This window comes from Nicotiana tabacum, chromosome 13 (assembly GCF_000715075.1).
Source record: "Nicotiana tabacum cultivar K326 chromosome 13, ASM71507v2, whole genome shotgun sequence".
NCBI lineage: Eukaryota > Viridiplantae > Streptophyta > Magnoliopsida > Solanales > Solanaceae > Nicotiana > Nicotiana tabacum.
Window position 1 is genome coordinate 2587533 of NC_134092.1, and position 10328 is coordinate 2597860.

The 10328-nt window shown below is 40.8% G+C and overlaps 1 long non-coding RNA gene across 1 annotated transcript; it reads left to right on the plus strand.

Moving 5' to 3' along the window:
* The first annotated feature begins 9135 nt into the window (after positions 1 to 9135).
* On the plus strand, positions 9136 to 10029 carry LOC142168383 (uncharacterized). Its single transcript, XR_012698244.1, has 2 exons — positions 9136 to 9275; positions 9497 to 10029. It is a non-coding gene; the product is annotated as an uncharacterized LOC142168383 (long non-coding RNA).
* The last annotated feature ends 299 nt before the right edge of the window (positions 10030 to 10328 follow it).

Here is a 10328-nt window from a genome sequence, read left to right on the forward strand (position 1 = left end):
GCACCACGAATCAAACTTATAAATTTCCAAATCTTCTAACTTCTAAAACTCGCGCCGAAACATATCAAATCAATCCGGAATGATGCCAAAATTGCATGCTAGTTTCAAATGACATAACAGAGCTAAACCAACTCTCAGAATCACATTCCGACCCCAATATCAATAAGGTTAACTCTCGGTCAAACCCCTCAACCTTCCAAAACTTTAACTTTTCCAACTTTCGCCAAAATGCATAAAATTACCCTACAGATATCCAAATCCAAATCCGGACACACACCTAAGTCCAAAATCACCATACGATATTGAAATCATCAAACACCATTTCGGAGTCATCTACACGAAAGTCAAATTATGGTCAACCCTTTTCATTTAAACTTCAAAAATAAGAATTATTCTTTCAATTAAATCCTGAATCATCTGAAAACCAATATTAACCACACACGAAAATCATAATACACATTACAAAGATTCTTGAGGCCTTAAGCCATTGAACAGGGTGCTAATTCCCAAAACGACCGGTCGAGTCGTTACATTCTCCCCCTCTTAAATAAACGTTCGTCCTCGAACGTGCCCAGTACCACTCCGAGGTCATCAAATCACTTAATGTACTTATCATACATATACTCGATGATGACTCCACGTTACCTTAATCCACATAGGCATGATAACGCCATCTCAACTGACTATTATTCCTTCCACCCACACTGGCAAACCTTAGAAAAATATTTCTCACCATCCAATCATTTCCAAAAGACCCGATTCCTACATCAGCACACGATACCAACCTCAATTAGTTGCAACAACTTATGCCTACACCCACCAGGTGCAACTACACGACATAACACATCATATATATGCCTTAAACAACAACTCTAGCCACAATAGTTGCCCATAATCTAATCTTGTACCGGCAATTAGTCTCATATCCGTTAGAACCTTATTTCAAACCTTCACAACACTGACAACGATGCAAGAACATGAAGACCACGTAACTATTCACCTGAATCAACAAGTCATATCTAACGCCACCTGGACATACACATCGCAAGCTAAAACTCAATATGCACAGCACGAACATAACTTAATATGTAAGGAGAAACACATAAGAGAACTGTCAAACAACCCTGACAGGAACCCCTCCATATCAGTATTAGACTATGAATCAATTTCACAAAGGGAGAATCGAAGAATATGAATAAATCACAAGGATCACATCCTGATATAACTCCACTGCGGCCCGTAGCTGGCTCAAATAAATCAAATCACATGAAAATACAAGGATCCCATCCTCAGCTCTGAATCGCAAGTAGAATGCACTTCATACCAACCGAAACCTTCCACTCGTTCAATTCCGCTAACAAAATCATAACACATACTAAATTCTCACCCTGGTAGAGCATCTAAATCACAAATCGTTACCAATCACTTAGAAATCGCATCAGAACCTACCGTACTGGGTAATAGAAAGTCACTTCTAGTCTCATAACTCTCAATAATGAATAAAAATAAAATGATAGACACGGTCTACCACTATAGAATTTCCCACCAAGGGTGAATTAAATGGAAGGACTCACTATGATAAGCAGAACCGGAATAAGTTACGAATGATGATCCTATATAATAAATCGAATCCATAACTGTACGACATCATCTGGTGTAGCGGCCTCAGCCCTACAGAAGAAAATACATAAATGGGTCGGGCACTCCCCCTCTTAGGAGCTCTCTACTCGCCTGACCGGCACCCCAAGTTGGCAGTGCAGGGAAATCAACAATTAAAGTAGAATTCATAGCATGAATACCCCACTGTGATACGTCTGTTTGGAGTCTGGGATAACCTATCACTATGTGGATAGTATTTCTACACACAAAACAACCTCTCCGCTGACATGGTTGTGAAAGTTGTCCGGTACATGTACCGTGAGACCAATGGATACCTGAAACACCATGCGAAACCTGAAGTGCAAACTGAACTGACTGACCCACAAAACATCTAACATGTCGTACCCTGCCTCCAAAATAGTCTCTTCGGTCCACAAGGCCTCTTAGCTTCCATGTCCTCTATCTCCTGACCCCGCATAACTTCTCTCTCCTAGTCTCACTTGTCCTCCAATCGGCGAGAGATCTCTACCACCTACTGAGATAAAACATCTGACTCCAACTCCGGAGTCATGCTGAACCGGATATCATGACTGAGCCCCTCAATGAACTTGCAGACTCACTCTCCAACTGTAGCAACCCAAGTAGGTGCATGTCTGGACAATTCATTGAATATAGAGGAATACTCTGACACTGATATAGTACCCTGGAGCAGCTGCTCAAACTCCACGTGCCATGCATCCCGAAGGGCCTGGGGAACAAACTTTTTCAAGAACAGCTCTAAACAATGAACCTATGAAAGTGAATTTGCGTCGGCCGGACTACTCAACTTATACGCTCGCCACCACTGATATGTTGCTCCCTTAAGCTGGAATGCAGTTAAAGTAACTCCACTCGTCTCCACAATACCCATAGTACGGAGAATACAATAACACTCCTCTAGGAACCCATGCGCATCCTCTAAAGCCAAACCACTGAAAGTAGGAGGGTAATACTTCTTGAACTTTTCAAGTCTAAGTTATTACTCCTCATATGCTGCTACTCTACCCACGGGTTGAACTAGGACAACAGGCTGTGCAGGAATGACACTTGGGACTTAACCAACATGGACTTGCTGCTCTGGAGTACGTGCGGTGGGAGTTTGAGCTCCTCCCCTGATCTGTGATGTAGCTGGTGCAACTAAAATCAACTTTTTGCCTGATCCAATATACCAAACATGCTCAGGAACTGTGCTAAAGTTTCCTGAAGTCCTGGTGTAACCATAGGCGCCACCGTACCTGGCCCTCAATAGGAGCTACTGGCGGCTCCTCAACGTCTGCTCTGACGTGTGCTCTAGCTGTAGCACGTGCTCCTCCTCGGCCTCCCTTTGCTTATGGCCCTGCCCCTAGCAACGCCGGCTCTGGGGCAGCATTGTCGGTAACAACAGCTCGTGTCCTCACCATTTGTGAGAGAATAGAATGACAAAGTTTCAACCTCCGAGATCAATAAACTCTCATGATAGGAAGGAAAGAATTGAAATTGTCCTAATAGTTCCGTAGCCTCTCGAAGATAAGTACAGACAACTTCGTATCGATCCGCAAGACTCTACTAGACTCGCTTATGACTTGTAGCACCTATGAACCTAGAGCTCTGATACCAACTTGTCACGACCCCAATTTCTCCCCGTAAGATGTCATGATGGCACCTAGTCTCTAAGACCAGGTAAGCCTAACACTTACTAAATAATTAGAATAATTCAACCATCTAATAAAAAATACGAGATAAAAATATTATACAAATTATAATTACCAAAACCGATAGTACAAGTCATAAGCTCAACTAAGTTTGATAGAAAATCCCTAAATGCTACTATTCGGATGGAATTAAATAGTACAATGAAAATATCAGAAGGTGACTCTGTGGCCTGCGAACATGACGGTAGGTGTACCTTGAGTCTCCACAGCTCGTCCAGTTATCTAATAATCAACAACAAACGAGGCACCCAGATTTGCAGAAAAATGTGCAGAAAGTTAGTATGAGTACACCACAGTGGTACCCAGTAAGTATCAAGACTAACCTCGGTGGAGTAGTGACGAGGGATCGTCAAGACACCTACTGGACTATACAACCTGAACAAGTGTGTAGATGAACTAGCAGAGAAAAAATATTAATATAAAACTAAGCAGGATAAGGAATACAAGAAAGTACTTGCAATGATACACTAGTAACAACAATATTCCACATGAAGCAATAAGGTAATAATGTTGCAGAGTAACTAATTACAATCTAAGTCCGGGGAAACCAAATAAAGGGAAAACCAGTATCAACTCAATGAGAACAACCGCTTTCACGCCAAATTTGTTCAAGCATTTCCACGAGGTACCGAACCTCAAAATCACAGCTCAAGGGTCCCAATTCATGAACCCTAATCACTTGGCATCTTGTGTCCACATTACAACCCATAACCGCACGAACGACTCACGTGCCAATAGAATAATCCTCACACAGAAAGCAAGAAAAGAGTACGTATAATGGTTAATGTCGTTAGGATTCACGTTTTAAAACCGATATCGGTGATTTAACTACGTGTATGCTTGTGCAAGTGTTCTACCATAATTCAATCAACAAATAAGAGTAGAGTCAATGAATGACACATAAGCAACGATCACCACGAAATGTACAGTGTAACAGAAGCAGCAATGAAGTTTGAAGCAACGACCAGCATAGCAAGATTAGCTACACAGAGCTGAGCAAATAGTGCAACAAGGAGGAAAACAAATAATAGTATGCTAAGGAAAACAACAATCAAAGACAAGCGATAATAATAACCCCAAATAAGAGTACTTCAACTATGAAAGGGGTAACAAACTTCAATTAAGTCTAAGCAATTACGAAAGAGATAATAATGATTTCACTTAAGGTTTAAGAAATTGCGGAAAAATAACAATGATTTCAATTAAGGTTAAGAAATTACGGAAAGATAGCATGATGATAAAAGAGGCAACAACTTCAGTTAAGGCACATAAGAGTTTAATCGGCAATAAGGGTAGAACATGAAGAAATTACTTCCAATTAAGGCACGTAAGGGTGAATTTAGTAAATGCTGAATTTAACATGACAAAACAACTTTATATTTAATATACATAAGAACCTAAGAGTACTAGAAGGTCAAATTTTCACAAATAAGTCTGGGCACGTACTCGTCATATCGCGTACTCAGCCTTCTCATGACACAATTAGCACAAAAGACTCGAATCCTAAGGGGAAGTTCCCTCACACAAAGTTAGGCAAGATACTTACCTCAAAGAAGCTAGACTTCACATCGTGTGTCGCTTCTTGCGTGAAACAAGTTCCGGATGGCTCAAATCTAACCAAAATAATTTCAATTCATAAATAAAACTCATAGAAAACAATTTCGGATAATAAAGCTTCAATCTTTAACAAGAACTAAAAGTCAACCCAAAAGTCAAACCCCAGGCCAGCACCTCGGAACCCGACAAAAATTATAAAAATCCGAACACCTATTCGATAACGAGTCCAACCACACAAGAATTACCAAATTCTGATATCAATTCGCCCTTCAAATCATCATTTTACATTTTGAACGATTTCTACAAATTTTCTCCAAATTTCCAACTTAATTCACTAATTAAATGATGAAAATAGCAATGGATTCATGAAATATAACAAGATTAGGGTAGATAACACTTATCCCAATGAATTGCATGAAAACCCCACGAACAATCTCCCAAAACCGAGGTCTACAACTCCAAAAATGAATAAATCCCCAAAACCCCTCGACAATATAGAGTTTGCCCAGGCCTAATCGCACCTGCAACATAATTAGCCGTTTCTGCGACGTCATTTTTGTGACAAAATAGTCGTGCATGTGAAGTCCACTGCCCAGCTGCCCTCTCGCTCCTGCGGACATACTTCCGCTTCTGCGAAACTGCATGTGCGCATGCCTAAATCGCTTATGCGCTCCAGCTCGCCTCTACGTACAATACTTTGCTTTTGCGGAGCCGCATATGTGCACCAATTTCCGCATCTGCAAAGACTGTCAAGCCCAAGCCAAGGCCTGAACATCCAAGGCTAATGGCATCTCTGCTATCGGTAGATATGCTAAGCTACCCAAACTCTATGCCTTGCGACTCAAGGCATCAGCCACTACATTGGCCTTCCCGGGATGATATAGAATGGTGATATCATAGTCGTTAAACAACTTCAACCACCTCAGCTACCGCAAATTAAGATACTTCTGTTTGAACAGATGCTGTAGACTATGGTGATCGGTGTAGACCTCATAAGGGACACCATACAAGTAGTGCCGCCAGATCTTCAAGGCATGAACAATAGCAGCTAACTCAAGGTCGTGGACATGATAGTTCTTCTCATGCATCTTCAGTTGTCTAGACGCGTAGGAAATCTATTACAGTCCTGCATCAACACTGCATCGAGACCAATGCGCGATACATCACAATACACCATATAGGACCCCAAACCAGTAGGCAATACCAACACTGGGGCTATAGTCAAAGTAGTCTTGAGCTTTTGAAAGATCTCCTTACACTCCTCGGTCCACTTGAACGGAGCACCCTTCTGAGTCAGCCTGGTCATAGGTGTTACAATAGACGAGAAACCCTCTACAAATCGACGGTAATTCCCATCAAGCCAAGAAAACTTCGGATCTTCGTAGCTGAGAACGGTCTGGGCCAACTCTGTGCTTCTTCGAATCTACCTTGATCCCCTTACTCGATACTACATGACCCAAAATGCCACTGAATCTAGCTAGAATTCACACTTCAAAAATTTTGCATATAACTTCTTTTCTCTCAAAGTCCGAAGCACAGTCCCCAGGTATTGCTCATGATCCTCCCGGCTCCGGGAGTTCACCAGAATGTCGTCAATAAACACAATGATGAATGAGTAAAGATATGGCTAAAATACACTGATCATCAAGTGCATGAATGTTGCTGGGGCGTTGGTCAGCCCAAAAGACATCACAAGGAATTCGTAATGACCATACCGAGTCCTAAAGGCAGTCTTCGGGATATCTGGCTCCAGAATCTTTAACTGATGATAGCTTGAACGCAAGTCAATCTTAGAGAACACCCTGAAGATGATCAAATAAGTCATCAATACGTGGCAATGGATACATGTTCTTCATTGTAACCTTGTTCAACTAGTGATAATCAATACACATTCGCATAGAACCATCCTTCTTCTTTACAAATAAGACAGGAGCACCCCAAAGCGACACACTGGGCTGAATGACGCCCTTATCGAGTAACTCCTGCAACTGCTCCTTTAACTCTCTAAACTCTGTTGGGGCCATACGATAGGGTAGAATAGAAATGTGCTGAGTTCCCGATAATAAATCAATACCAAAGTCGATATCCTTGTCCGGCGACATGCCCGAAATATCCTCCAAAAATACATCTAGATAATCCCTCACTACCAGAACTGACTCCACGGTAGGAGTATCAACACTGATATCCCTCATGAAAGCTAAATAAGCATTACACCCCTTCTCAACCATCCTCTAAATCTTTAGAAATGAAACAACCCTACTAGGAATATAATCTAAGGTGCCTCTCTACTCTAACTGCGGTAGACCTGGCATAGCCAACGTCACCATCTTGGCGTGAAGATCAAGAATAGCATGATAGGGCTACAACCAGTCCATGCCCAAAATAACATCAAAATCCACCATACCAACAATAAATTGGCTCTGGTCTCAAAATCACTAGAACAACCAAACACGACCGATACACATGGTCAACAACAATAGTTACTCCCCAGGCATAGACACATAAACAGGAGAACTCAAAGAATTACGGGATACACCCAAATACGAAGCAAAATAAGATGACACATAGGAATGAGTGGAGTCTAGATCAAATAACACTGATGTATCTCTACGACAGACCGGAACAATACCTGTGATGACAGAATCGGATGCAACTGCCTTTGTCCTAGCAGGAAGGGCATAATATCTAGCATGGCCTCCCCCTAGGACAACCTCTACCTACTCCACCTCCACCTCGAAATGTTTGTGCAGGTGGAGTGGTAGCTGGTGCTGTAACCATAGCATGAGGACCCGGTGGAGCACGCGGTGCCTGAGTGCTCATTGGAGGTGCACCCCGCCTGAGTCTGGGGCAATCCCTCATCATATGACGAGTGTCACCACACTAAAAACAAGCTTTCGGAGGACGTGGCTGTTGTGGCTGGCTCGGGCCTGATCGGATGGACTGACCGCTGAAAGCACCCGGTGTAGGAGGTACACTAGACAATGGCGGTGCATAATAGGGAGCACTGGGCCTAGGAATGGCCGGAATACCGCTGGCAATTGGAAATGCTGAATGAACAGGGCGACTCACATAGCCCATACCCTGACGAGCTGCAGCTTGGGCACGAGTACCACTATAAGTGTCGGACTCTCGAGACTTCTTGGCCTCTCTGTCCTCTCTCTCTCGATTCGGCATGCCCTCCAATCTCCTAGAAATCCCCACTAACTGTTGGTATGCAATGTTCATCTCCAACTCTCGGGCCATGCTAAATCTGATACTGGGGTTTAGCCCCTCGATAAATTGACGGACCCGTTCTCTAATAGTAGCAACCAAGGCTGGTGCATATCTAGTCAAATCATTGAACCGAACTGCATACTCCGACACGGTTATAGAACCCTGGCGCAACTCCTCAAACTCTGTGCGCCATGCATCTCTGAGACTCTGGGAACATACTCCCTCAAGAACATATCTGAGAACTGAGTCCAAGTGAGTGAAGCTACCTCTGTCGGACTACCCAACTCATATGCTCGCCACCACTGATAGGTCGCTCCTTTAAGTTGGAACGTAGTGAAAGCAACCCCACTAGACTCCGCAATACCCATAGTACGGAGGATACAGTGGCACTCCTCAAGAAAACCCTAGGCATCCTCTGATGCCAAGCCACTGAAAGTAGAATGTTGGTACTTCTTGTACCTTTCGAGCCTGAGCTATTGAAATTGCTGCCCTAGCCTCGGGCTGAACTGGGGCTACCAAGTAAGGTCCAGTAATATATATTCCATTTGATTGTAAATACTAATTCCCTACATAAATCCCAACACGAAAATGTGTACAATTACAAAAGAAAATATCTACAGTTTCCATTAACCGAGGGAACAATGCGTAGCTTAATAGAAAATTTTAATAGCCATATGCATAGTATAAAATGCTTTGGACTGGGATCATCTTTAATTCTAACATGCATTCTGAGATAAAAGTGGATCTGACATCAAGTCAACCCTTCAATTTAAAAAGAAAAAAAAACTAAAAGCACGTTTCATTATAAAATACTTCCTAGTCAAATAGTATATTCTAAAGTATATTTAATGTATTTTCGTTTTCCGAAAGACAAGGGAGTAAATGGGACATTAAATTATAGCTTGCATCGATTAAAAAAAAAAGGGAGGCCATCATAATCAAGATTAAGCATAGAAATAAGGAAAATAATAATTTTAAAAAATTAGCAACTATAATACATGCTAGAAAGGTAGTTCTTTATCCAGAAGCCTATAAATTAGGCGTGAAAGAAAGGAGCAACTATTTCTTTGAACAGTAATAGATACAAAAACTATCATAAAGCGTGAAATATTATTTATAGCATGGCGTTGCCGAAGCTTTGTTTCATTATAGTTATTTTTGTCATGGCAACCACTAGTTAGTATCCATCTTTATTTATCTATATATTACACTTATAATTATATTGTGTTTGTTAATTAATATGTATATAGATACATATCTGTGAATTTGTGCATATTTCATATGAATACATTAATGTGTACCCATATGTTTCATTATATGATGTTTCCATATTGATTTTTCATATTATATGCCGATGGTTATTTAATTCTAATAATTATGATGGTGAAATTTTTCAGTCAATATGCCGGGATTCTCAAAGAAACAAGTCATAGCTACACCAGATGTTGATCATGTTTTTTCAGGACTTACGAAGAGATTGCTCCCACAACTGAATACTTGTATTAGATCTTGTACTTCGGACAGTAATTGCAGTGATTGCTGGATTTGTTGTGCTTGTAAATACTCAGAGCTATATGGTGGCCACGTGTGTGAGGTGCGATAGTCGAGTGACAGAAAACCTATGTTGCACGGACTCTTCAAAATGATATCGCACTCGTGTCAGATCTTTCAAAAATGAACTATTTTTGAAGGATCCGACACGCACCTAAAGAAAATTTGGAGAGTCTGAGCAACTTAGTAGAAAAACTCTACTACAAATTCCTATCATATGCATTAGTGTGTTCTTGTGATTTTAACGTTTTTCTTTGTCTTTTACCCTTTTCTTCGTCTTTTGTGCTTTGTAAAAGTAATAAAAGAAGTCATGAATGACTTTGTATTTCGATACAATAATCGATCTTAAAATAAAAGACGTCATCATACGTTAATAAAATTTTATCTCTTATGTGTAACCTTCCTCTCATGTTCTTCTTCTTGTTCTTTTTTCCTATTCCTTAACCCTTCCAAATTTCTATAACTTAGTGTTTCCTTTATTATTTATTACGGGATTTTTTTTGTTTTTATTTGTTGGGTTCTTGTGCTCTTGAGAAATCACTTCACAAGTTTAAAAAGTATATTATTTATATGCACAAAGAAGTGAATTTTAAGTACTAACAAGTGACTTTACTATACGATAGATAAAGTTCGGTGAACAAACGATGAAATTAATTCAACTTTTTAGATAAGCGATTA